Below are 25,414 nucleotides of genomic sequence, written 5' to 3' on the forward strand. Positions count from 1 at the left end.
CCTTACTCGTTGAGTGAATGAATGGATCAAGGTTGAGGAGGGAAATTGTAGTTTCAGAAATCATTCAGTAAGTTACTCACAGACCCAGGAGTAACATATCTTGCATCCCTACGCCCTGTAACTCCAAAGACTGTTGGAGTAGAAAAAATAGGAGAGTGAGTTAGGCTTGGCGTCAAGCCCTTCCCACGTCCCCACGTCCCCAGCTACTTTCCTTGTGTGACCTTGGGGAAGTCACCTGGTCTCTCCTCCAAAGTGTTCTCATTCATAAAAATGGGAGTAAAATTTCCCTGAGGCGCCTGGGCGGCTCAGTCGGTTAAGCATCTGCCTTCGGCTCAGGTCATGATCTCAGGGTCCTAGGATCGAGCCCTGTTGTCGGGCTCTCTGCTCAGCGGGGAGTCTGCTTCTCCCTCTCCCCCTGCTCCTGCTTGTGCTCTCTCCTTCTCTCTCTGTCAAAAAAATGAATAAAATCTTAAAAAAAGAATGTTCTTTGCTTCATGGGGTTTGGAGCATTGGAGATAAAATTATGTAGCAGCTAGTTCTTTATAAACTACCAAATGGTGTAGAAATGGTCATTCTGGAGGGAACGGGTTGTTCTCAGCCCTGAGCGCCCTTTCGTTTTTCTCCTTCCTGGTTTTCTCTGTTTCCTATTTTTATCCCTGCTTCTGCCTAAAGCTCATCAGTGGCATCCGTGGTATTTAGCTTTCTGCCCCAGAAGTGGCTTAAGTGAGGAGGGTGGTAGGGGGGGACGATAATGCCTATTTCTTAAGGGCTTTAAAAATGAATTCAGGTGGGGGCACCTGGGCGGCTCAGTCAGTTAGGTATCTGACTCTTGATCTCAGCTCCGGTCTTGATCTCAGGGTCATGAATTCAAGCCTCACATTGGGCTCCACGCTGGGCATGGCACCTACTTTAAAACAATTTTTTTTTTAAAATAAGAATAAAAAAATAAAAATGGAATCAGGTGGGGGCTGTTGCTAGTTGAAACAGGGGACCAGAGGTGTATTTCTAATAGTGACTGCTTGCTTTTATTTTGTTTACTGCTTGGTCCTTCCGGGTCAGGTTAACCAAACTTCTATACACAAAGACTGAGGCTTTGCCTGAATTTCCGAGGGGATCCTTCCCCCCAGAAAATGGAGGCTTTGGCTGAAATGATCTGTTTACCTGCTTGGAGCTACCCTCTGCGTTCCAGCATGATAGGCATATAGCATTTCCTCATGCTTCCTCCCGTTATTCTTTCTAATTGCCCCTTAATTTACTTTTTTTGTTTTTTTTCCATTTAGGCAGTTTGAAGGAGATTATGCAGCTCTGCATAATCATGTATTAGAAAGGCATTTCAAGGAATAAATTATTAGCATTGTTTACATGCATGGTTCAAATTTACTGGCAAATTGTTCAGGCCTCGGTTTTACGAGGTAGCTGCCAGCAAGGCTCCTTCTGGGTAAAACCCTGAAATAGGAGAAGTTTCCTTTTGGTTTTCCTCACCCACACGTCCTCTGCCTTCTCCCTCCCCTTTCAACACCTCCCTCCATTCCCGCCCCCACAGAACTCTGTGGACCGGGCAGGCCTTTTACACCTTCATGTGAAGACATTTGTGGGTTCTGCCCCCACTGCCCCGCACCACCCCTCGCCGCCCCGTGCAGGACCGGGCCCCAGTGTAAGTGAGGTGTGCGAAGGAATAAATCTTCAATGGTATAATTTTAGAGCCTGTGGCAACTGGGAAGGGTGGCTATTTTGGGCTGTGGGGCTTTCTCCTTGACCTGAGATGATGTTACTTTGCCGGCCGTTGGCGCAGTCGTCCAACCTTGCACGTGGTCCTTGTAGCAACGTGCCTGTCATTCCTGGGGGATGCTTCTTGGTTTCTACATGGAGCCACTCTGTGCTCCCCCAGAGTTCTGTGCATGTGTGCAAGGGCACGGATCATGCACCCACAGGGGCTTGTCACAGGTGACATTTTGAGGGGGTGGCACAGGCTACCCCTGAGGGGCAGCACAGATGGAAGGCACTTCCTTCCATGGAGGGGAGAAGGAGGACCTTCCTGGTCTGGTTCTTGCCTGTCCCCCAGCCTCCATGCTTTAGCAGTTGCTCAGTGACCGTTGTGCGGGTCACCCCCTCTCTGAGCAAGGTGACCAGGTGGTCTCCAGGCCACAGCGTCTGGGCACCCCTCCTGGGAGGCCTCATTTGAAGCTGTCCTCGGGGGGCATCCTCACAGGGATCCTGACCACCCCGCTTGCTATCTTCCCATTCAAGTCTCTGATGCAGCTGCAGCCCGCAGACCCTTGTCCTGGCTGGGGAAGCGAGTCAGGACTCCTGAAGCTGATGGGCAGGACAGCTACCAGAAATCCGAGGGTGGCCAAAACAATAATGCTTTCCAGAGGGGGCCGAGAGTCGAGCCAATGTCATCACTGGGGAGAATATCTTATTCGTAGTTCTTACAACCTAAAAAATGCACACAAGACCCAGAGATCATTCAGGAAGGAGGAGTAAAGTCAGTAAAGAATGAAAAAATGGGAACAGTTTTTTTTTTTTAAAGGATTTGAGCTTATTTGTGCCAAAAAGAGAAAACAGAAGACTTTTATAGGTATGGAGAGAACGTGGCTCTCTCTTCTACAGGTCCCCTGGCCATTAGGAAAAGGGGAGAATTCCAGAGTTGGGGAGAGAGAGAGAGAGAGAAAGGAAAATGGGATGGGGAAGGGACCAGGGTACAAGAAGAACCTGATTAAGGAACAGAAAAGATAGTGGCTGGAGGGTAAGACAAAGAGAGAGAAAAAGATCAAGAGATAATGCTGCCTTCCCTTATCTGCTGTTGAATTCCTTTTTTTTTTTTTTTTTTGAGAGGGAGGGAGGGAGGGAGAAAGAGTGCGCTGCGCTGGGGGTGGGGGGCACACAGAGAGGGAGAGAAAGAATCTTAAGCAGTCTCCATGCCCAGTGCAGAGCCCAACGTGGGGCTCCATCCCATGACCCTGAGATCATGACCTGAGCAGAAACCAGGAGTCAGACTGAGCCACCCAGGCGCCCCTGCTGTTAAATTAAATTGAACAGATATTTTGAGAACCAACTATGTCTGTTCCAGTTCTCGATTTCCGTATGACAGATCACCCTAAAATTTATTTACTTAAAACCGCAACAATCATTTTATTATTATCTGTCATGGTGCTGAGTGTTGACTGGGCTCAGCATTGTGGTTCTCATGCAGCCTTTCATGAGGGTAAGGTCTGCGGGTGGCCCAGGCTGGGGTCACCTCTAAGGCTTCCCCACTGACATGTGGGGATTGATGCTGGCCCTTGCGGGAACCTCAGCTAGGGCCATTGTTTGGAATGTCCAGTCACTTTTCACAGCAGTTCGTCCTTGCACTCCTTTCCTGGCTTCTCAGGGCTCCAGAGATGAGTGTCTGAAGAGAACGAGGTAGAAGCTGAACGCTCCTTTCTGGGCTGGCCCACGCACAGACTCTGTGGGTCCACCAGTAAGGTCAGCTCAGATTCAAGGAGAAGGCATATAGACCCTTCCTCTGGATTTCAGGAGTGTTCGAGAACTTGTGTCTGTCTTAAAACTGCTAAAATGTCTAATCAGGATGTTACCTGTTCTCAACCTTCAAACCTCCAGAAGAGCTTCTTGTCTACTTGGAGCTATGCAAGTCAATGAAGTAATCAGTGCAAAGGAATGAAATATCCATTCTCCAGAACGCTGAGGTGATAGTGGAATATGTACCAAATGGGGTACAAGATGGACTCTTGTGTGTGGAGAGGCCAGGGGCAGAGGGTAGGTAGGAACGCCTTTGGTCTCTTCTCTTTTTGGAGCACTTTAGAGGCAAATCAGATGGCAGTGGCTAACAGTCCCTAACTCTGGAGTGGGTGTTCAGGCCAGCTTTATTCAAGCCCTAATGTTTGTTCTTAATAACTTCTTTATTTTTAAATTTTTTTGAAGATTTTATTTATTTATTTGAGAGAGAGAGAGCACGAGTAGGCAAAGCAGCAGAGGGAGAAGGAGAAGCAGACTCCCCACTCAGTGGGGAGCCCGATGTGGGACTCGATCCCAGGACCCTGGGATCATGACCTGAGCCGAAGGCAGACGCTTAACCGACTGAGCCACCCGGGCGCCCTGTTCTTAATAACTTCTTATCTTGTTACCTGTTTTCTCTTCCCCAGTCTCACGTTTATTCCACCAACGGTCCTCCCTTTCAACAGCTTTATTCTTCTGTGGTCCTAAAACTCTCTCCATCCCTCTATCTTCCTTGGTCATCACTGTATGCTTTCCGTGCATGAAAAAGATTTACCTCCCATTCCCCTTCCTTACTTTTTGCTTCTTTATGGCCATTTCTCAGACCGGTGACCTCTCCCTGCCCTTCCTTGTCCCCCTCCTCACTGGACTGCTTGAAATATGTATCTTCTTGTTGGGTTCCCTCTTTGTGGCCATTGTCTCTTGACTTCTAAAACCATGTCTTATATTCCGGTAGCTCATGCCTTTCTTCTCTGCTCTGACTTGTCTTATCCTAGGTGCCATTTGTCCTGCACAGTGTCCCAGGTCAGTGGGCCCTGGTGTGCCCGATGCCCAGCATCTCCATCAGATACAGCTCTGATGGTGTCCCATCTTCATGGTGAGGCCTCGTCCACAGCTATGGACTTTCAGGCGGGTTTGCTGCTTGGCTGCTGACCTTTCTCTGGTAAGAGTATCCTATATCCCATCATCACTAGAGACTTTTTCTCTGCATCTCAGTCTCTGGTCTCCAAATATTACTAACTGTAGACATTCACTTTTTTATTTTAAAGATTTATTTATTTATCTTAGAGAGAGAGAGAGAGAGAGAGAGAGAGAGAGCATGAGCAAGGAGGGGTGGAGGGAGAGGGAAAGAGAATCTGAGCAAATGGAGCCCGACTTGGGAATCGATGCCAGGGCCCTGTGATCATAACCTGAGCTGAAACCGAGAGTCGGACAGTCAACCAACTGTGCCACCCTGGTGCCCCTAGACATTCACTTTTTAATCCCCATGCAGGTTGGGGTTCTTTTCTCCTCTTAGTATAAAAGTGATATATATCCACTATAGAGAACTTAGAAGACACAAAAGAAGCAAAAACAAGAAAACAACTATTGTGGGTATAAACATTGTTAAGACTTTGGTGTGGGTTACTTTTTCCCTCCATATTTATAATTTTTATTTAGAAAAAAACAGAATTACTACTCAGATGGGCAATGCCTTCCTCCAAGTTATTTGCTATTTTATAGAATCAATTGTTACAAAACTAGAGCCTCTGGCCCCAGCTAATTGGACCAGTCTGGGCCATCAGGCCCTAGCTCGGCCAGTACTTGCTCTTTCCTTAGTGCTAAATCAGATGATATTGGGATCTGGAACCATAATATCACATCAAAGTGGGATTAGAATTTTCACTTTGAAGCCTAAAACTTTATTGGAGACGGTGGCTTGTGAGAGACAAGTAGAGAAGACGCAGGAGTCTAGAGGCTTCCTTGGATCCTGGCACTAATTTCTGCAGTGAATTTTGCATTCTAGCCTTTTATTCATATCTCAAATCCTCCCTTAGTGGTGGAGCTGTGTCTGTGGGATTCTGACATTTCCCCCTAACAATATCTGAGAAGGTGACACTTTTTTGTAACCTGCTTTTTTCATTTAATAATGATTCATATATTTTTTTCTGTGTGGTTATATATTCTTTGAGATTATGATTTTGGTGCCTGCACAGCGACAACTGTCGAGGCTTAAATATTTATGGGGAAAGAGGAACATACTGCTTAAACTCTGGCATTAGCACTGAGTCCAAATGCGTGCCTTGACACGTAGTTTGCTATGTGACTTGGGCAAATTATTTAAACAATCTGTCTCAGAGTCCCCGTCTGTAAAATGGTTATAACAATGCGGTCCAGTGATGTAATGAATTGAAAGTTCCTGGGACACAATCTGCCACAAAAGTAAGGGTTTGATAAATTTTGCCTATGATTATTAATTATCATAATCCTAAATCCTCTGTAATTGCTCATGAAACACCCCCATACTTTTTCAGCATTAGAAACAAAGCTGTGACAAACATCCCCAAATATTTACATGTGATTTTCTTGAGTTAAGTGCCTAGGAGTTGCATCATTGGGTCACAGATTATGGACATTTAAAGAGTTCAAAGCTGTCACTGCTTTCATTGAATCTTCTAAGTTGTCCACAACCCAAACTTTCCCAATTTTTTATTCAGCTTGGGAAAGATGAAGAAAACCCACACCCAACATGCTCCTTGCCTCAAGGAACATTGTCTGTTGGACAAGCAAATGTGCAGACAATTATAGGTCATAGTTAAATTGGCCAGAATGGAAGAGTGTATCTGTAAGGAAATCCCTGAGCCACGGTCTACGCAGTTAGCCTGATGGTCTCCAGAGGGTTTTGATGGGTCCCAGGTTAGACTTTCAAAACATTTTTAGTTGCCAACAATGAATGACCGGAGATTTCAGGTAAAAATGTAGATTTCTGTCTCACCTTGAAAAAAAAATGGAAGTATTGGCATGTTACCATGGCGACAGTGAGGCATGGCTCACCCTTTAGCTGGGGCACTAGTTCTCTTGTTTTGGCACAGTCCCTACCACTCCCTAGTGTCCTACCTTTTGCTGCTTTACTTATGTGTGCTATCTGTATGAGCCATGAGCTTCTGACCATAGACCTAGTTAAGGGGGTATTTATTTTTTCACGGGCTCTCAGAGAAGACACAGAGAGGTCTGCTAGAGCAGAGGACTGCAGGGTAAGCAAAAATATACTTAAATATGCTTAAAATATGGAGGGAGGACCATCCATGGCAGGCAGAATAGCATGTGCAAAGGTAAGGGGGCTGGAACACGGAGGCTTGCTTGGGTGATGACAAGCAGACAGGACAGGAGAAGAGTTGGGCATTTGAAGGAAGGGACTGAGAGAAAGAGAAAGTTGGAAAGGCATGTAAGCATCAGCTCTTGAGGAGCCTGGCATGCCAAAATAAGGAATTTAGATTTTTTTTTTTTTTGGTCGTAAAAACTGGATCTGATACTTGAGAGAAGAAGAGCTAAAAGAGTTTCTATTATCCGTGCTCTGACATCACGGTGATGCCCTGCAGAGTATGTTGTGTGCAGAACCTCATTCAATCCTGACGTCAACCCCAGAAGACATGTGCTTTCATTACCCTCACCTTACAGATGAGAAAATGCAGATAGAAGGAGGTTGGTTAAGTGACTTCCCCGAGGTCACAACCAGTGGGTGGCAAAGTGGGAAGTAGACCCCGGGCTCAACTACAGAGCTTGCAACGTGATTGCCAGGCTTTAGAACCACTACCCTAGCAGTGAAGGCAGGATTGCTCCGGGAGGAGGTCAGCAGAGGCTGACAGACAGAGCGGGGCGGCTGGGTGTCCACTGTAGTGGCCAGTGGGAGAGCAGGAGGGCCACACTGGGCTGGGTCCGTGCAGTGCAGAGGGGGTGCATGTGGGTTACACGGAGGACGACCCTTCTTCGTGGAATGTGCCTGCCATAGGAGTTTCCTCTTGCTCGTTTGAATTCTCAGGGCATTTTGTGTCTCTTGCCCAGGGCTTGCTTTTGCCATGCCCCCATAACAGCTGTGCACATCTTACAGCCTCTTGTCTAGTTCAAGTTTGTAAGCGGCAGGAGGAATCATGATTTATTTGCCTTAATTTTATTTTTGCATTGCTGAGCACCGTGCTTTGGTAAACGAATGAATTCCCCAAATTATCTTTTTCAGATCATTTCTCCTTCTGTATGCATTTGCAAAGTCCGTGGCAGGTTAAACAGTTTTTCTTTTCAAACATGAAAATAATTTCTTTACCCGATCTACTTTAAACTATTTGAAAATATGAGGGAGAGGAAGACAGGGAAGCTGTTTAAAAGCAGCAAAACCCTTTAAGAGTCAATGTCACATTTATTGTTATAAAATATTTTTCTCTCTCTGTTAGACATCTGGTTCCCATTACGTACAGTATTGGGTACTTGAGTTCACCAGGCATTTTGCATACCAAGCAGTGTGCATGCGAAATCCCCCCGACATCCGCCTGTTCATATTTGCACCATGCGAGTCCTACTTTACATTTGCAGACAACACTTCCATCACCAACTTAATTCTTCCCAATATGCTTTCGAGGTTATTTTGTTCATCCTTAGCTTGAGGACCAAATTGCCTACATCTGAGAAATGAAGGACTTAATCATGGAGTCTTTGCTTTATGTCCCTATATGGTCCAACTATCTATAAGCTCACACCAAAGTCAATGAAACATCTAAATCTTAAATCTATATTTCCCAGTAACATTGACCCAGAAATGAGAAACACAATATGGAATGTTTGCTAATGAGTCATGAATTTCATTATAATTGCTTCCACATTCAGGATAGCGCCCTTAAACCATCTAATCTTGACATATCCTGCAACAATCCCATGTGTTGTAAATGGTTTTGTTTTATTCCTTAGGTTACTGTTAAGGGCTTATTTTATGCTTCATTTCATTTTCTTAAAGAAAGCCACACACGTGTGTGCTCACGCTCACTCTTTTGGATGTGCACGTGTGTGCGTGTGTGCACCCACATGACTTGGAGGCTTATTGCTTCGATGTGTATTTTTTTTGAAATAAGATAATTATGAAAGCAAAAGGAGCCCTCATCCACATTTAGGAAGAGAGCTGCAATATGGTCTATCGTGGAGTTCCAAGTCAGGTCTCTGAGAGTTAAGGCCAGAATTGAGCCAGGGCCTCGGCCGGCAGCCGGCTGTCCCCTCCCTCTGCACAGAAGAGTCTGTGAACGGATGGACCCGGCTAGCATTCAGTACAGTAATAATGGAAAATTAAATACGACTTTTAAAAACTGCTCACATTATAAAGTGATCTATTAGCATTATATGACTTTGGCACTTAAAGTGACTGATTCTAATTGTATGATTTGGCCCATGGCAAGCATTAAAGAGCTACAGAATCTTGTAGGGTTTTTTTTTCTTTTTTAATCTCTTTTGGGATATTTTAAAGTGGATTTTTTTCCTTTCGAATAAAGCTTTGTTCCTGCCACAGAAAAGGTTATGTGGAAGAAATCTCTCAGTCCTGATAGAGCCAGAGGTAATTATAGTTTCTTTTTCTTTGATTCATGAATTGATAAGGCAAATATTAAGAACATTTTTTGCATTTTTTTCTCCTCCTTTTTTATTAAGTGCAACTCTGTCTTTACAGCTTGGGGATGTTATCCTGAAAAAGTAAAGATGGATGGCCTTCCCTGATGAGCTTTTCTAGCAATCAGACAGGCATTCTTTCCCTGCACCTGGTGATCATAGTGTATCCTGCCAAATCTTTTCTGCACGAGCCCGTGGGTCACTAAGATGACGTTGCATGCCATACCTTGAGCTTAACTTAATTTAAGCAAGTTAGCACAAAACGAGGTCGCCTTCTGTGCAGGTCTGCTTCTTAGAGATACTTACCAAAGGGTTTGCAGTTTTCAGAAAAAGAGGGATGAATATGGGGGAATGTCATTCATCTTTGAATGAGACTTTATGTTTATGATATGTACAGGCTTTTTCTTAATTCTCATGGTATGGACTGCAGGAAGCTTACTAAATGAATAGTATTGGAAACGGCAGCTTTTTATGCTGACAGGGTCCTTTTTGAACTTACATGTTTAAGCCAAACTGAAGTTTTACCTTAATCTACGTGCCTATGAATTTCTTGTTGGCGGTTTTCGGATTTCTCAAGTGTCGAAAAATTGCCTACTGTACTTCAGAGAGTTTTGATATAATGACCCACATTATTATCCATATAACCAACAGTGGGCTATTGCACACATAATTTAAAAACTCCAGCAACACTGTAAACACCAGCCTTATTTATTTGAAACATCTCTTTCTGAAATTGGACTTTTCTTTTTTTTATAAAGATAATGCTAAAGTAGAAGGAAGTTTAAAGACACTCTGACTTCTTGTGAGTTTTCCACTAACACTTCCCTATTGCTTATAATAGCTCTCTTTCTTCCACAACCTGGAATCTGCAGAAGAGAGCAGAAATACTTGTTATTGACCTGAATTAGGATAAAAGGAAAAGGGAAGATAAGATCATAGCCGTCGGCATTTGTTTATGAAAACATCATTTTGAGGATGTGCTTGAATCAGGCAAAAGTAATGCACCTCCCTCCTCTTCCAGCATTTTTGAAATGCCAGCCTGATAAGACTTAGAGAACAATGCCCAGAATTAGGGCATTACCTTTCCTGTATGCTAGTGTTGTGCACGAGAGCATCATTTAATCATGATGGTTTTTCTTTGTTATTTTAGAAATACATACGAAAATAAAAAAATTAGAAAATAAAAATATAAAGATGTATAAGAACAAAAAATAAAAATTTGTTTTTAAAAAAGTTATCATATTTTATTTGAAAAGTTTTAGGACTCAAAAGAAGTTGTAAAAATAATTCAGAGAGATCGCCTGTTCCCTTTTCCCAGTTCCCCCAAAGATAACATCTCATATAAACATAGTACCTTGTCAACATTAGGAAATTGATTCAATAGTGTTATCCTAGTTATAGATCTTATTTGGACTTCAGCAGTTTTTTTTTAAAGATTTTATTTGTTTATTTAAGACACAGAGAGAGAAGACTGAGAGCAACCATGAGCAGAAGAGAGGGGCAGAAGCAAACTCCCCTCTGAGCAGGGAGCCCGAGGCGGGGCTCGATCATGACCTGAGCCGAAAGCAGCCGCTTAACCATCTGAGCCACCCAGGTGCCTCCAGGGAGAGAGAATCTTAAGCAGATCTCACCCTGAGCTTGGAGCTGGACACAGGAATCGATCTCACAATGCTGAGATCATAACCTGAGCTGAAACCAAGAGTAGGACCCTTAACTGACTGAACCACCCAGGCGCCCCTGGAATGCATAAAAAAACTGGATGCAGTTTTTAATATGCATTCACTTTTACGATATATATATATATATATATATTTTATTTATTATTTATTTGAGAGAGAGAGAGAGCACACAAGCCGTGTGTGTGGGGAAGGCAGAGGGAGAGGGAGAAGCAGACTCCTGGCTGAGGAGGGAGCCTGATGTGGGGCTCGATCCTGGGACCCTGGGATCATGACCTGAGCCAAAGGCAGCTGCTTAACCGACTGAGCCACCCGGGCGCCCCAGGGTGTATATTAATATGTGGAAATGCATTAACCACCAGTGTTAAGGGAGCATCTCTCACCGATGAGTATTGACGGTATACAAGATTCTCAGATGATGTGGTTTTGTATATCCTGTGCCTGACTAAAGAAGAGGTAGATTTGATTGTATTAATGAAGACCCTTTATATTATTAGCTTTATCCACATATTAATAGACTAACAAAAATAATCCATCCTATATCAAGTGCCAACTGGAGGTACAAAGATGGTGGCATTGACTCTGCTCTCAGAGAACTTACAGAAGGAGGTAGAAAAAGAATCAACAATTACACCACAGAGGGTTGTATACCAGAGGATGAATGAAACAACCCCCCATTACTAAGGATCTACAAGTGCATTAGCGATAAAGCTAATAAGATGCATGCCTCTCTTGTTCTGTGGATCTTACTGCTGAGTGGAGAAGACAAGACCGTTAACACAGTGACAACAGAGAGCCTACCACAGGGCAGGGCCTCAAAGGGGTAGGTCCTGACCTGGTCAAAGGGTGCAGGAAAGGGACTCAGGGGCATGTCCTGTAGCCACAGTAGGCATTTCAAGATGTTGAGAGTGAAAGCTTACAGGATCTTTGGACCAGCTTGTTTCATTCAGAGCCTAGATTAGCATCTTCTTGCTCTGGTGTTTCATTTGAGCAGATGGCTTGCTTGCAGTCATTGTTTCTTAGAACTGACTCAAAAGGTCTTTGATATCATACCTGTTATGCCAGATCTTCCCTACTCAGTGCTGGCAGGCCTGGTGCTGGGCTCACATAGCACATGGGTTGGAGAGAGATCTGTTTTCTAGCAGTAAAGGGGAAGTGGTTCCCTAGAACATGGTTGGTATCCAGTGCTGGAGAAATAAAACCATTGTATGCCTTAAACATTGAGGTTCCTCATTCGGAATATAACAACGCTATCACCCTCTAGCCTCCTACAGATGTGATTACGAGCATTTCTTGCTTGGAACCCCTCAGTTGCTTTTCACTGGACTTCAGATGGCATCCAGAATTCCTACTGTGGCCTGTGGCCTACAGGGTCCTGTATGGTCTGGCCCAACCTACCTATGTCATCAGCCTCATCACAGTCCACTTTACTTCTAGTTCCTAGGGGTCTAGTCTCGCTGGACTGTTGAATGGCCCTTTAATTTGCTAAGCTGTGTTCCACCCCTGGGCCTTTGCAAATTCTGCTTCCACAAATGATCCCCCCACAACACATCCTTTCTCTATACCTTCATCTATAACCTCATTCTTCAGGCTTCTACTGTAAAACTTTCTATACTGAAGCACTTGTCTCTATGAAGTTCCCACCAAGAGTCCCATTTTATACATATTTATGCATGCATTATATATATAACCTTATATTCAATGGTAGGACTCTATATTTGTCTCCCCTATTTTATACTGTGAGTTCCATGAGGGCAAAGATAATGTCTGTTTTTGTGATTATCTCCCCAAATTTCAATAAGTATTTGTTGAATGATTTATTGAATGTATGGATAGATGAATGAATGAAATAATGACACATGCCCTCATTTCTCCCACATGTTTAAGTAATGTCACATCTGGGATTTTTTGGGGCTCATTTCTGGGGTCTTTCTCATGTTCAGGTAGGAACAGCTTTTCATAGAAAATCATGGTTGATGTGCTTTGGTCGTCAATTTTGCCTACTCTGGTGGGTTCTGTTTTGCATGTTTTATCTGATGTAGTTGTCATTTCAAAAAATAGTGGCCATTCCTCATCAACATAGTGCCCATTCATTGGCAAGGAATAGCCCAGAGCTGCTTTGTTAAGCTCAGGGCTCTGGGCATGGCACTTTGATATGTCGGTGATCTTGACAGTGAGAGAACTTCAGCAGACAGGTCCAGCACACCCTTGGAAGAGTTTGTAGCTGGATTCTAGATCCAAATCCTGTCTTCACTGGCATCAAGCTGGGAGAGGCCATTATGAGGATGGAGGAGGCTCATTTGTAGATATCAAATCAAAGAGTTATTTGGAACAGGGATAGAGATAGAAGTCAGGAATCATTCTCCACAGAGGAGTGATCTTTGAGCTAATTCTAGATTGATGGTCAGGGTTGAATTAGTTCTACAGGAGTATGTGACAGGAGGTAAGGATGAGACAGAGGGCGTGGTGTGTATAAAGGTCTTGGAGAGAAGTCTGATGAAAACACTCAACCAGATCTCTGGAAAATTTGGATACAAACCCATGTCTCTTGAAAAGAGTGACCCTCCCCCTGTCCCTCAAATTTGAATTAGCTAGGTAATTGCTTCAATTTTGTGGCTGGGATCTACCTAATCTAAGCATATGTTAGCAATCAAATGTAGATTATTTATCTTATATTTAGGTAGGTAGGTAACAAGGCGGTTCATACCGCATTCTATCCCTTTTCTCCTTTCCTTGTAGGTTTTTATCAAGGTGTGTGTGTGTGTGTGTGTGTGTGTGTGTGTGTGTGTGTGTGTGTGTCTTTACATGCATTTGTCAGTCTTGCCCAGATACAAATGAAGCTCACAGACTTGTTTATTGTAAGAGCTTTGAGATTCTGGAGGGTTGCTGTCTATGGTGAATGTATAGCTGGTATGAAGACAGCATGACCTTCCAGGAGGGGTTCAGATTTTAGAATTAAATGCCTGGGGACAAGGTTCAACTTCACATGTGCTGACTTGTGACTTTGGGCAAGTCCTTTAACCTCTCCGAGCCTCAATTTCCTTCCTTCCAACTTTGGGCTGACAATAAAATTATTTGCCTCATTTGTCTCATAGAATTATGTATATGATGTGATTTACACAAAAGAACTTCAAAAATTATGAGGCACTTTGTAAATATCAGGCGTTGTTGTTATATAGTAAATGTACTCTTAAAAAATGTGACTGGTTACTGCAAGTAAATGCTGTGAGTGTGGATGAGAACTTCCCAGGCTCAATGTCACTTGAAAGTTTACAATAACATATTTCAAATATGGCAGCAATGTGGCAGCTAGACATTCAAACATTTCTAAAAGCAATTTAGAATTATTAAATATATAAAAATTTATTAGATTATTAAATATATAAAAATTTACAATTTACAATTATTATGCTGCAGGTTTATCATCTACACAGCAGTTCAGTGTATAAATACTGAGAAAGAGAAAGTCAGTCCCCAAATAAAGACTGGTAAAACCTTTGATGTTTAGCAAGAAAGATATCAAAGTGAATTTTCCCGGGATATTTCTGGGTAGCTCATTTTGTAGTACGCTTGGAAATTATATAACCTTAGAATTAGTTTTCAGGATATAGTAATAAACTTTCTCAAAAAGTTTTATTTAACTAGGAAGTGGCTAGTGTAACTGGGAGGAAAGGCAAACACATTTTATATGTAACAAAAGACTATCTCAAACACCAGTTTTAAAATATAACAAATCTAAAAATGCTCATCCAAGTCAAGTCTAAAAAAATTAGTGAGATCCTTTTGCTATAAAAATGATTTTCTAGAAACTTGAGTACGGTTCATATTAAAGAAGATGGGGGTAAATTTATTCAGCAACACAAGGCCAGGAAACGTTTGGTGGGTAGTACAAACTGGGTTATTGACGAATGGCAGGAAATTGGAGTATAGAACTGGAACCATAACTCACATCTTTTTAAAAAAGATTTTATTTATTTATTTGAGAGAGAGAGTGCACAAGCAGGTGGAGGGGCAGAAGGAGAGGGAGAAGCAGACTCCCCACTGAGCAGGAAGCCCAATGATGTGGGGCTGGATCCCAGGACCCCGGGATCATGACCTGAGCCAAAGGCAGCCGCTTAACCGACTGAACCACCCAGGCACCCATGGAACCATAATTAATACCTTGATAAGAAACCCACTATCAACTATTTTATTTTATTTTAATTTGTTTTATTTTCTCTTTTCACCATAAACCATTTTAGACCAAGGTAGTTTTTTGTTTTGTTTGTTTTTCCTTCTTTCCTATTTCTATGCTTGCCTAGTTGGGACACTTCTTTCCCCCCTTTCCTCTTGAGGCCCTCATGAATGAAAAGAAAACAAATATTAAAATACTATATGGGAACAACACAAATGACATTGGAAATGGGCCAACCACAAGCGATTGTGTTCATTGGCTTGCTGGTCAAAACCTCTGTCAGCTGGTGCATGTAGGAAGCTAAAGAATGTTTTCTTGTCAACTTAGGAGATCAAAGTTTTGGATCTTGAAAAGACAAGACTTTTGGAGTGGGGGAGGACACAGTACACTTCAAAGTGGCGAATACATTGTAGGACTAGCTTCAACCACCCAAGAGTAGAAATGGCGTTGGGATCCCGCAACTCGTTAGTGGAGACGAAGAACACCTTATGGTCAGCTGGAGTCTCGCTGGGCACAAAGTCACCCCAGAACACTTTGCTAAAGGACCCTGGGGTCTTCACTGAGCCTGAGAAAGCTGCCGTTTGAACTTTCCCACTTCATCCACCCCAGAGCAGTCCAGCAGCCTAGATGGCTCTTGACTATCAGAATCTCGCTTTTGCCATTGCTTGAGAAATTTGGTGTTTTCCTCTTTAGTAGAAAGTCTTTTACATGGAGGTGAACCCACAGTTAGGGGTTGCTTAGCTCAAGCTTCAAAATGCACACACTGCATCTTTAAGAAATAGTTTACTTGTGAATCAGTAAATGTACCGGACAAAGCAGCCATTACTTATGCATTCCTGCATACCCGGCAAGGTGAAAATAATAGAATAAACATCAGATACTTCATTATGATATCGGTTTACACTTCCAGGGTACACAAAAAGAGGCCATTTCATCAAGCTAATTGCCTGAAAGTAAAAGAGAGAGAACTTTAGCTATTAGTCTATTATGGGGCTTTTTTCTTAATCACAAATAGGGGCCGTGTGTGTCCCTGGGGGGATGTGTATTCTAATTTACAATTGAACTACAGATCAGAGCAATCAATCTTGGGCAGCACTTTTAGAGTGTAATTGCTGCAACAATAACAAATAAAAAAAGAAGAAGAAGAAGAGGGCGAAGAAGAAGAAGAAGAAGAAGAAGAAGAAGAAGAAGAAGAAGAAGAAGAAGAAGAAGAAGAAGAAGAAGGCGGCCTAGCTGAGTTTCAGCTTGAGGTGGAGATATTTCGGGCACTAGTTCAGGGTGGGAGGGAGAGAAGACCCACCAGAGACATGAATATGCAATGAGGGCTCATTAGCTGCCTCGTGTTGCCATGACGAATGGCATTATCCCCGGCCTGGTGCTGCCTAAACATGAATTTTATAACGACCCATTTATCATGACTTGTCATGAGCTTCTGTACTGTACTTTCTTCCAGCTCATGCACCTTTCCCTATTATGACAGGAAAAATCTTTCCCTTTTCTGTTATTGTTTCCTTTTGTATTGATTTCTGGCCCTTCCAGGCAAGTGCTCCAATATAGCAACATGCTAATGAGTGATTCATGACTTCAAAAAGTTGAAGAACGAAAACTCTCGATTAGCCATTCCATTTTCCCTGTGGTCATATAATTGAGAAAAAGTTAGAGTCAACTTTTAAAGAAATTTCTTAATGTGTGAGCTTTCACTTTACTATAGCATTCTGACACTGCAGAGATTTTTAAAATTTAAAATGAACTCCTTCCTTTCATTGGTTTTATTCCTTTTTTTTTGTCCTGTAAGAACCTTTCAATATCTTTGAAGTAGAACTCAAAAATTTAGAGTTATTTTCCAAAAATCTTGGTGCTATGACTAAAAATGCTTGGAGGATTTTTAGTGCTTAGCATTTTACAGGTACATGCATTGATTTCTCAGATACCTGCTTAGATTGTGGGAAGGAAGGTTGGCTTATTCTTTGATGATAACTTCCCAGGACATACGTTTTATTAATAGCAAAAGAAAACAAAAACAAAACAAAACATGGAAGCAATCTCCCTTGATAGAAACCATGAGGTCTATTTGAATATTTAGAAGCCACCAAACTGCTATAATCTGAAGGCTGGACTCCGTGCCATTGGCCAAGAGTATGTGTGAGTGCATCAAATTTAAGTCCCGCAGTTGATCAAGAATATGGTTGTAGATTGGCAGAAGTGGCTTCATTGTAATACAGACCCAATCAGTGGGATCTATGAATAGTCTATTTAGTTACCATAAAGAGAGTAGTACTAAAACGATTTCTCGGTTGGACTAGGCAAGGTGAAGGAAGGACATAGGAACATAAGGGAGAGGAATCTGCTATTGTTTAGCACACCCCGGGGTTATGGTCATACTAATTTGTAAACAGAAAATAGCTAGCCAGATCTTTTTGAGTGTGGCTATCTCTCTTGTGCCCCTGAATTCCATATTAATAGTAACAATACTTCTACATGATAACATTTAAACAATAATACATAAAATTAATGACAAAATATGTTATGTATTAATGATAATTATGTACTTGTGAGGCATTCTGCAATCCCAGAGTTCTTTCAACAGATCCTCAGGTTAATTGAGGGCAGGGTTATTATTTCCATTTTAAAGAAGTAATAATTGAGGCTCAGAGCATAAGTGACTAGCTCAAGGTCACATGGTTAGACCACGAAGGTGCTGGGGCTCCACATCAAACCTTTACATTTCTAGGTCAGTATGTCTCTATACCCAAAGTCACCAGAGCAGGAAATTGTTCCTAAAATGTCATCTCTTTTGGGATTTAGCAGTAAGTTAGGAAAGGAGCCCGTTGAAAAGATGGCCATCATTTACACTTGAGAGCCTGTTATTCTCCTAAACTACTTAGTAGAAATTGAAATTAGCACGTGCATGTCAATTAAAATTAAGTTGCCATTCCAATCATTTAAGTTGAATTATCTTTTGTCATTGGAAAATGCAGATAGGAAGTGTTTTTCAACATAAAGACTTGGGCACCATTCTGGCTGGTATTCTTGTGTTTTGAGTCTGCTGGGCATTTTATATATATATATATATTTTTTTTTTCTGAAGAAAATATCTTTTGTGTTTTCCCCTATGAATGAATTAAACAGGATTGTTAGAGATAATTTGGTGAAGAAGGGATTAAAATATTGGCAAGTGATATTAAAGAACATTGTGATTATGACTGAGCAGATTAAGACTGTGTCTATATGACACTAAACATCTGGATGAAAATGGAAAAAAAATGTAAAATCCTTGATTGTTTTCTTTACTTGACACTACACATCTGGATCTTTAAAAACATCTGGGTTTTTGACTGTTATTTCCCAGGTTTTCTCTGGGTGTTTGGCATCATGTACAGAGAGATGGAGAAAAAAATTTTAATACTGTTATTACTGAATTAGATAAAATTATTGCATTTAATTAATCTGCAAATATGAACTAATTATTCTATTTAACATAGCATTTAATTAATAAAATTTTCCACCAGCAAATAAAGACAGAAAGAAAGATGTAATTAGGTGATTTAAGAATAAAACTTGGCTTAAGGCATATTTCAATCTTGGTCATAGTTTACTGACAGCAATTTCCTTGAGCAAAAATCTTTTTTGGTCTTCAGACAACAATTTTCTATCTTGGAGAGTCGTTTCTCCATGTGTGATGAGGATCTGTTAATTCACAATGTGTTTTGACAATAGTAAAATTTCATAAACACTTAATAACATATGAGATACATCTAGTAATAGACATTTTCTTTGCCAAGTGAATTATCCATCCTGATAAAATCAGTGTAAACCCACTCTCCAACCAGCCTCCTGACATGCCCGAGGCTGAACCCCGAAGAGGAATCAAATGAAAACAGGACTTCAAAGACTTCGCTGCAATGAAAAGCACCTTATGTGACTGACTTTTTTTGTGATCTCATCTAAAAAAAGTTATCATAATTATTGAACATTTCCTTTGTAGCTTATTCTCAATCCAATCAGTTATAATGAAAATAGTCTGCTTGCTTTTTATATTTTCAAGTTTTCCAAATGATTAGTGCTTCCTTGAGATATCCCATTAATTGGACACACAACCCAGATAAAAAGGCTGAAACCCGAGAGTATATAAAAAAACATAAGGTTGTTGCAATTTAAGTGCCTTCAAAAGATCTAATTTGATTTTTAAAAGCAGTTCTGCAGATGTGAAAATTAAAGGCATGCAGAAACAAGATGTGGTTTAATGAATGTGTAGGTAAGAAACATTTAGAGGTTTCAGTAGCCTTACGCAGGGTTTTTATTTTTATTTTTTTATTTTATTTTTTTATTTAGCTGTTAGGTTGAAAGATCGAGGCTACCAAACAATAGAAATTGCTGAATTTTATGGGTCGCTATTTCTTTATTGAACTGCCCCATTTTTTCTTGCCCACCGTATTTCTGAAATAACTTGGTATTTCTGTGTGCAGGTTTTCAATCCTAGCACCCATCAATCAGATTTCAAATTCTAATAGAGGGAAAGGGTCTCTCCATTTGGTTTGTCTTAGCTGTTTTGTCCATGAGCTTGTCCCCCTCCTACCATGAGCAAAGTGTACACTTATTCCCATTAAAAAAGAGAAGAAAGAAAGAAAGAAAGAAAGAAAGAAAGAAAGAAAGAAAGAAAGAAAGAAAGAAAAAGAAAGAAAAAGAAAGAAAAAGAAAGAAAAGAAAAGAAAAGAAAAAAAAGAAAAACTTCTACTGGGCTCTAATGACATCTTCAGTCATTAATGAGTTAATAAAAATCTCAAAGTCATCTGGGGCTAGATAAGGAGGAAGAAAGAGAAGTATTGTACTGTAATGACAGGCTCCCTGGCTGCCCTCAGAGATGTCATGGGTCAGTCATGTTAAGAATGTGTGCGTCCAATCATCTGCTGATTTTTATCAGCAAGCCTTCCAGCAGGAACTGACAAGGGCCAGTTTGGGAGTCACAATGAATAAACAATGACTTTTTGGATTGTTGGGGGCTGTGTAATAGAGTGAGGGGTTTATAGGTACTAAAACATGATGACATTAGCAATCAATATACCAATTACTGGACAAGTTATTGGATGAGGCATTCCGGAGTCTTCAGCTGTCTTGCACTTTGAAGAGGCCTCGAGGGAGGGAGACTCCCTTGCTCAGAGGCAGCCGGGGGACCAAGACCCAAGGCCCTGATCTAAGAGGCAAGACTTGCTTCTCTGGCTGAAGTAGTCCAGACCTGCATGTTTTGAATTGCTTGGGGAGTTTATTAAAAATACAGATTCTTCTTGAGTCTCCTTCCTAGAGCTTCCATCCCAGGGCTGTGGCTTGGTGTTTATTATAACTTGTTGGGTCGGGCAGGTTAGGGAGCTGCTGTACAGCTGCAGCCCTCAAAGTGGGGTCCCAGACCAGCAGCGTTGGCATCACCTGGGAACTTGTTAGAAATGCAGATCCTCGGGGCACCTAGGTGGCTCCGGCGGTCAAGCATCTGCCTTTGGCTCAGGCTCAGGTCATGATGGAGCCTGCTCAGTGGGGAGTCTGCTTATCCCTCTCTCTCTGCCCCTCCTCGCCTCAAATAAATAAATAAAATCTTAAAAAAAAGAGAGAGAGAGAGAGAGAGAAAGAAATGCAGATCCCCAGGCCCCTCCCCAGAGCTACTGAAACAAAAACTGGGTGTGTGGCTCTGAGATTTGTGCTTTCAGGAGCCTCCACGTGATTCTGATGCACCTTACAGTTTTGAGAACCAAAGCTGTACAGCAAAGATCCTCACCAAGGGTCATGCTATCGCCCCTCACTTCTGGATGCCCCTCGTGAGTGATTTATTACTCAAACTGGCTAAGAGGCAGAAGTGTGCAAATACATGACTTACTTAAAAAATTAAATGAAGGTAAACCCAAACTTATCTTCATAATTATGTCACCCTCCTTGCACCCTGCTAGGATCATTCTTTTTTTTTTTAAAGATTTTTATTTATTTAATTGATAGAGAGATAGCGAGAGAGGGAACACAAGCAGGGGGAGCGGGAGAGGGAGACTCAGGCTCCCCGCTGCGCAGGGAGCCCAATGTGGGGCTCAATCCCAGGACCCTGCGATCATGACCTGAGCCAAAGGTAGACGCTTAATGACTGAGCCACGCAGGCACCCCTGCTAGGATCATTCTTGAATGATCTTGATGCATGAGTGACTTTGATTATAGAAAGGGAAGAATAAACATGGCTTTTGTCTATTATTTAAAATAGAAAAGGGAAGTGAATTTGTTAATAATCTTCAAAGGCAAAAAAATCACCTGAAAGAAAAAATCAGGTATGTGGAGCATTCATTTATAAATGTAATTAATTTTTGTCTGGGCATTCAGTGCCCACAGGCTCTTGCATTGATCAGAGAGATCTACTTAAAAAAAAAAATAGCCACCATCCCTAAACATGCAACTGTCCCAGGAAGGAAAGGAAAATGTGCATCACCCAATGCTGGCATATCACAAGGAGAAGAGAAATGGGCCAAGCTTTCTCGCAGGGAACTTACGTATGTCTCATATTTTGGCAGAGAGTCTCACTGAAGGGACTGCCCAGAGCTTGCTGGACGCTCAAAAGAGGTGGGCTAGTCTGCCAGACACGCAGTAGGTTTAATATATTTCCCTGAGTATGTTTCAGAGAACGACTCCAAGGTTCTGAACACTAATACTAAAAGAAGTCAGGGTCAAGTGAGAAACCCCAGGTTCAATGGAGTTAAACAGGATTGTGTTTGCAGCAGAGGCTCCTACCAAGTTACTATACACTGTAACTCTCCAGGAGAGTGTTGCCCAATGGATTTGATCAACAAAGCCCTTTTTATGAAGGATAATCTTATAGCGTTAGTGTTTCAAGGAGTAAACTTTAGGAAACATGGATTCATATGTTTTAAGATGGCAAACACCTGTGGGCAGAAGGTAGTTATTCTCCGTGTTGTATAATAATGGCCCTCTTTCTTTGTTATAATTTATTAAACCCTCTGTGTCTGGCGTCCACGTTAATTATGTGGTGGCTTGAAGCCAGCAAGAAGGTTCATGTCACCATCACCAAAGAGTTAAATAAGTTGTCCAGCTAGTGATGGTCAGGTTAAATCATCCCTGAATTTTTGGCACATCTCCCAGAACAGGTACTCATTAAAAAAAAAAAAAAAAAAAAAAAACCCACAAAAAACAAAGAGAGAGACAGAGGGAAAAAATCTGGATTTTACTAGTGAGATTACATCGTATTTTCACAAATGAGAGAGAATTCCATCACAACTCCTTGCATGAACCCAGACTTCATACGAAAGCAGATGGGTCCCTAGCCTGATACTGGAAAGTCTTTCTGCTCCCCGTTGAGAGCACTGCCCTGAGAATTTCCAGCTCACTGGGTTCCAGAGGGCTGGGGTGCTGGAGCCACCTTGATTCCCACATTGACTCTTCCTGAAGGTGGGAGGTGGCTGGGGATGTGGACCGCAGAGGTCAGGCCAGTCAGGATCTTAAGCCCATCCTTGGTTGTAAAACTCCTCTTGAAGTTCTTGCCAGAGCTGTGTGTTAATGCCAAATGTTAATTCTTGCTGGGGACATAATGTCTTATAAATGTTATGAAAGAATATCATTTTCCCTGCAGAAGTGAAGGTACTTTTAAGGCCATATTAAGAAAAGGATTCGTTTTCCAAGTAACATCTGTAGGTCATGTGCTTGCCTATAAATTGCTTCTTTGCTAAAAATCCTGCCCCCACCCCCGCAACCCCCTCCATCGTTCCTCGAGTTGGAAGGCATTCTCACATGGAAGAAAGAATAGAACTGAAGTGGCATCTGAAGGATGAGTAAAGATGAAAAATAAACAAACAAAAACGCTAAACATAACCCCCCACCCCACACTAATATTTGTCCTGTCTTTTAGGCCATCCTGCGCAGGACTCGGAACTCATTCGGCTATGTCTCTGGCTGAAAAATAATAGAGCAAAGTCAGCTTTGGGAGGTCTTAAAGCCCTATTTTCATCTCCTTTGTGAATAGATCCCTGTTGACACTGCATGTGTTTCCCAGCTTTGGAGACACAAGGCTTTTGCGGGAGGGCGTTCACTCCCCACCCTCCTAGGAAGGAGCAGAGGTTCAGCGGAGTTAACTGAGGTTTCCCTACCAACTCGTCTGGGTTGTTATGGAGTTGAATATTTCTCCCCTTTCTATTCTTTGAAATGGTTTGAATTAAAATAGCTTACTCAAGGTCACTGAAGGCATATGGTCCTGCTCAAAACTTTAAACAAAACATTAGTTTTTACAACCTTTTGTAATTTGGTATTGTATACAACATGGTTATATGCAGAGTTTCTGTAATCTTTTCAGCAGTGACAGAAATATGAGAAGCAAATTTATAAGCCATTTAGTGAAGCATTTAATCAATTTCATGCATAGGAAATAACTCCGATTGCTTTGCTTTATCAATCTTTCTCTCCGGGAGAACTCTGGTCAATGCGATCTCCAGACACTGGCTGGGGGAATGGGGGAAGTGGGGGGGTCTGGGGGGGGCAGAATGCAGGGACAGGGTTGGGGAGGGGTGGAGAGTATGCACAAACCTTTCGACGCACTTGAAATAATCAGGGACTTCTTAAGTCTCCCTACCAGGGCTGCCAGCATCTCTGAGCCTTCTAGAGGCTGTGAATCAGACAGATTCTGTCTGTCTGTATTTCAGACAGAACGTACAGGTCTAATGTTTAGAAGAAGTTTTCAGGGTCTTTTCCTGCAAAGTTACTCATTAAACTCCTTTTCCCGGAGTGCCTCTCACGAGCTCAGCATGGCTGACTGTGTCTAGCTTTAGGCTCAGAAAAATATTCAGTGGTTCTTACTTTCCAACACATGAAAAAGAAAACAACTTACATTAAAGCTGACTTCTGCATCAGGGAGTCCAAGCAACATGCCCCAAATAACTGAAAACCCATCGAAGTGGTCTTTTACAAGCAGAGATAGTTTAGCATTTTCCAGAATATTTAAACTGCCTTTCGGGGCTCGTGTTGTGATCCTTCTTTGAGTTGCTTAAAAGATTAGTCCAGCTCCTGGCTGCGTAGTGGGTTAATATTTTCTTTTCTGTCATGGGCTAGAATCGTCTTATAACACTTTACCCCAAACACCATCAAGTTCTTAAGTGAAAAAAAAAAAAAAATCCCGAGGGAGCTAAAGACGATCTTGCAGTAATCACTATCTGCTAAACTATATTAAAGTTGCATTAGCCCTACCTTGTCCTCTAAGATTGGAACTCATATAAAGGTACTGTAGACATAGTTTTTAATTTAAAAAATAATTTGCTTCCACTTATTTCTGAAACTAGAAAAATATTCCAGCCAATACATTCCAATTGAGATTATTGAGTTCTGATTTCAAGTCAGCTCCGTTCGTGGATCTCATTTCGGGAAGATATGGCATTTCATGTTCCCTTTTAAATATGACATACATGGTGCTGTCCCTGAGGTGGCGGTTCAATGGCATGTCATTTGATGTTTATTTCACCCTGTTATTTAGGCTGTGGGGACCACACCATTGCATGGAACAGAGTTGCTTTGGTGATCCTGTATGAAATTGGTAACTCTGAGGGAGATTGGCCAATGGAGGTTTGTATATCTGTCTGTCCCTCTATCTGTCCATCTATCATCTATCATCTATCTATCTATCTATCTCTCTCTCTCTCTCTCTATCTATCTATCTATCCATTGCTATTCAACCATTAACTCCTGGATTAACCCAGTGCCTCACCAACTTTATAAAGGAAAAAAAATCATTTTAGAGGAAAGAGGTCTTTGGTATGAGAAAAGATATTTGGTGAGAAAAAAAGCTATTCCTTTGGGCCAAGGTATTTACAATTTTCACAGAAATTTTGAAACTCAAAACAATTACCAAACACTTACTGTCTTGTGAATATTAGAGTTTAGGGCATAAGGCTAATGTCCTGCCTGCCACTACCTCCAACCTCAGTTACTTTCTCCAACTTTCTTGACATGATCTATGTAAGCAAAGGTTTTGTGTTTTTTTTTTCTATCCAAAGAACCTCCAAAACACATGTCATATTCAGCAACATATCATTGTGTGCTTGATAGTTTCACTCATCAGTGTCTAGGAGATCTTCCCTTGCTAGAGAAACAGACATATAATACATCGTTCTTTCTAAGTGCTTCAATAATTTCCCGTGGTATGGCCATACCAATGCTTATTGAGTCATTCTTATACAATGTGTACACAGATTCCTATTACCTTTTTGCTGTTATACATAGTGCTGCAGGGACTATCCTTGGACATACTTCCTTATGTACTCGAGTATTTGTCATATGCCCATATGTGTAACATTCATAATACTCATATGCTATGAGTAATTATCTAGCATGGGTACTTAAAGTGAAGTTGCTGGGTATGCACATTTTATTTTCTGATAGTTACTGCCAAGTTCTCTAGGCATTTTAATTTATAAATGAAAATCCTGCT

The sequence above is a fragment of the Zalophus californianus genome, chromosome 6 (genome assembly GCF_009762305.2).
Source record: "Zalophus californianus isolate mZalCal1 chromosome 6, mZalCal1.pri.v2, whole genome shotgun sequence".
NCBI lineage: Eukaryota > Metazoa > Chordata > Mammalia > Carnivora > Otariidae > Zalophus > Zalophus californianus.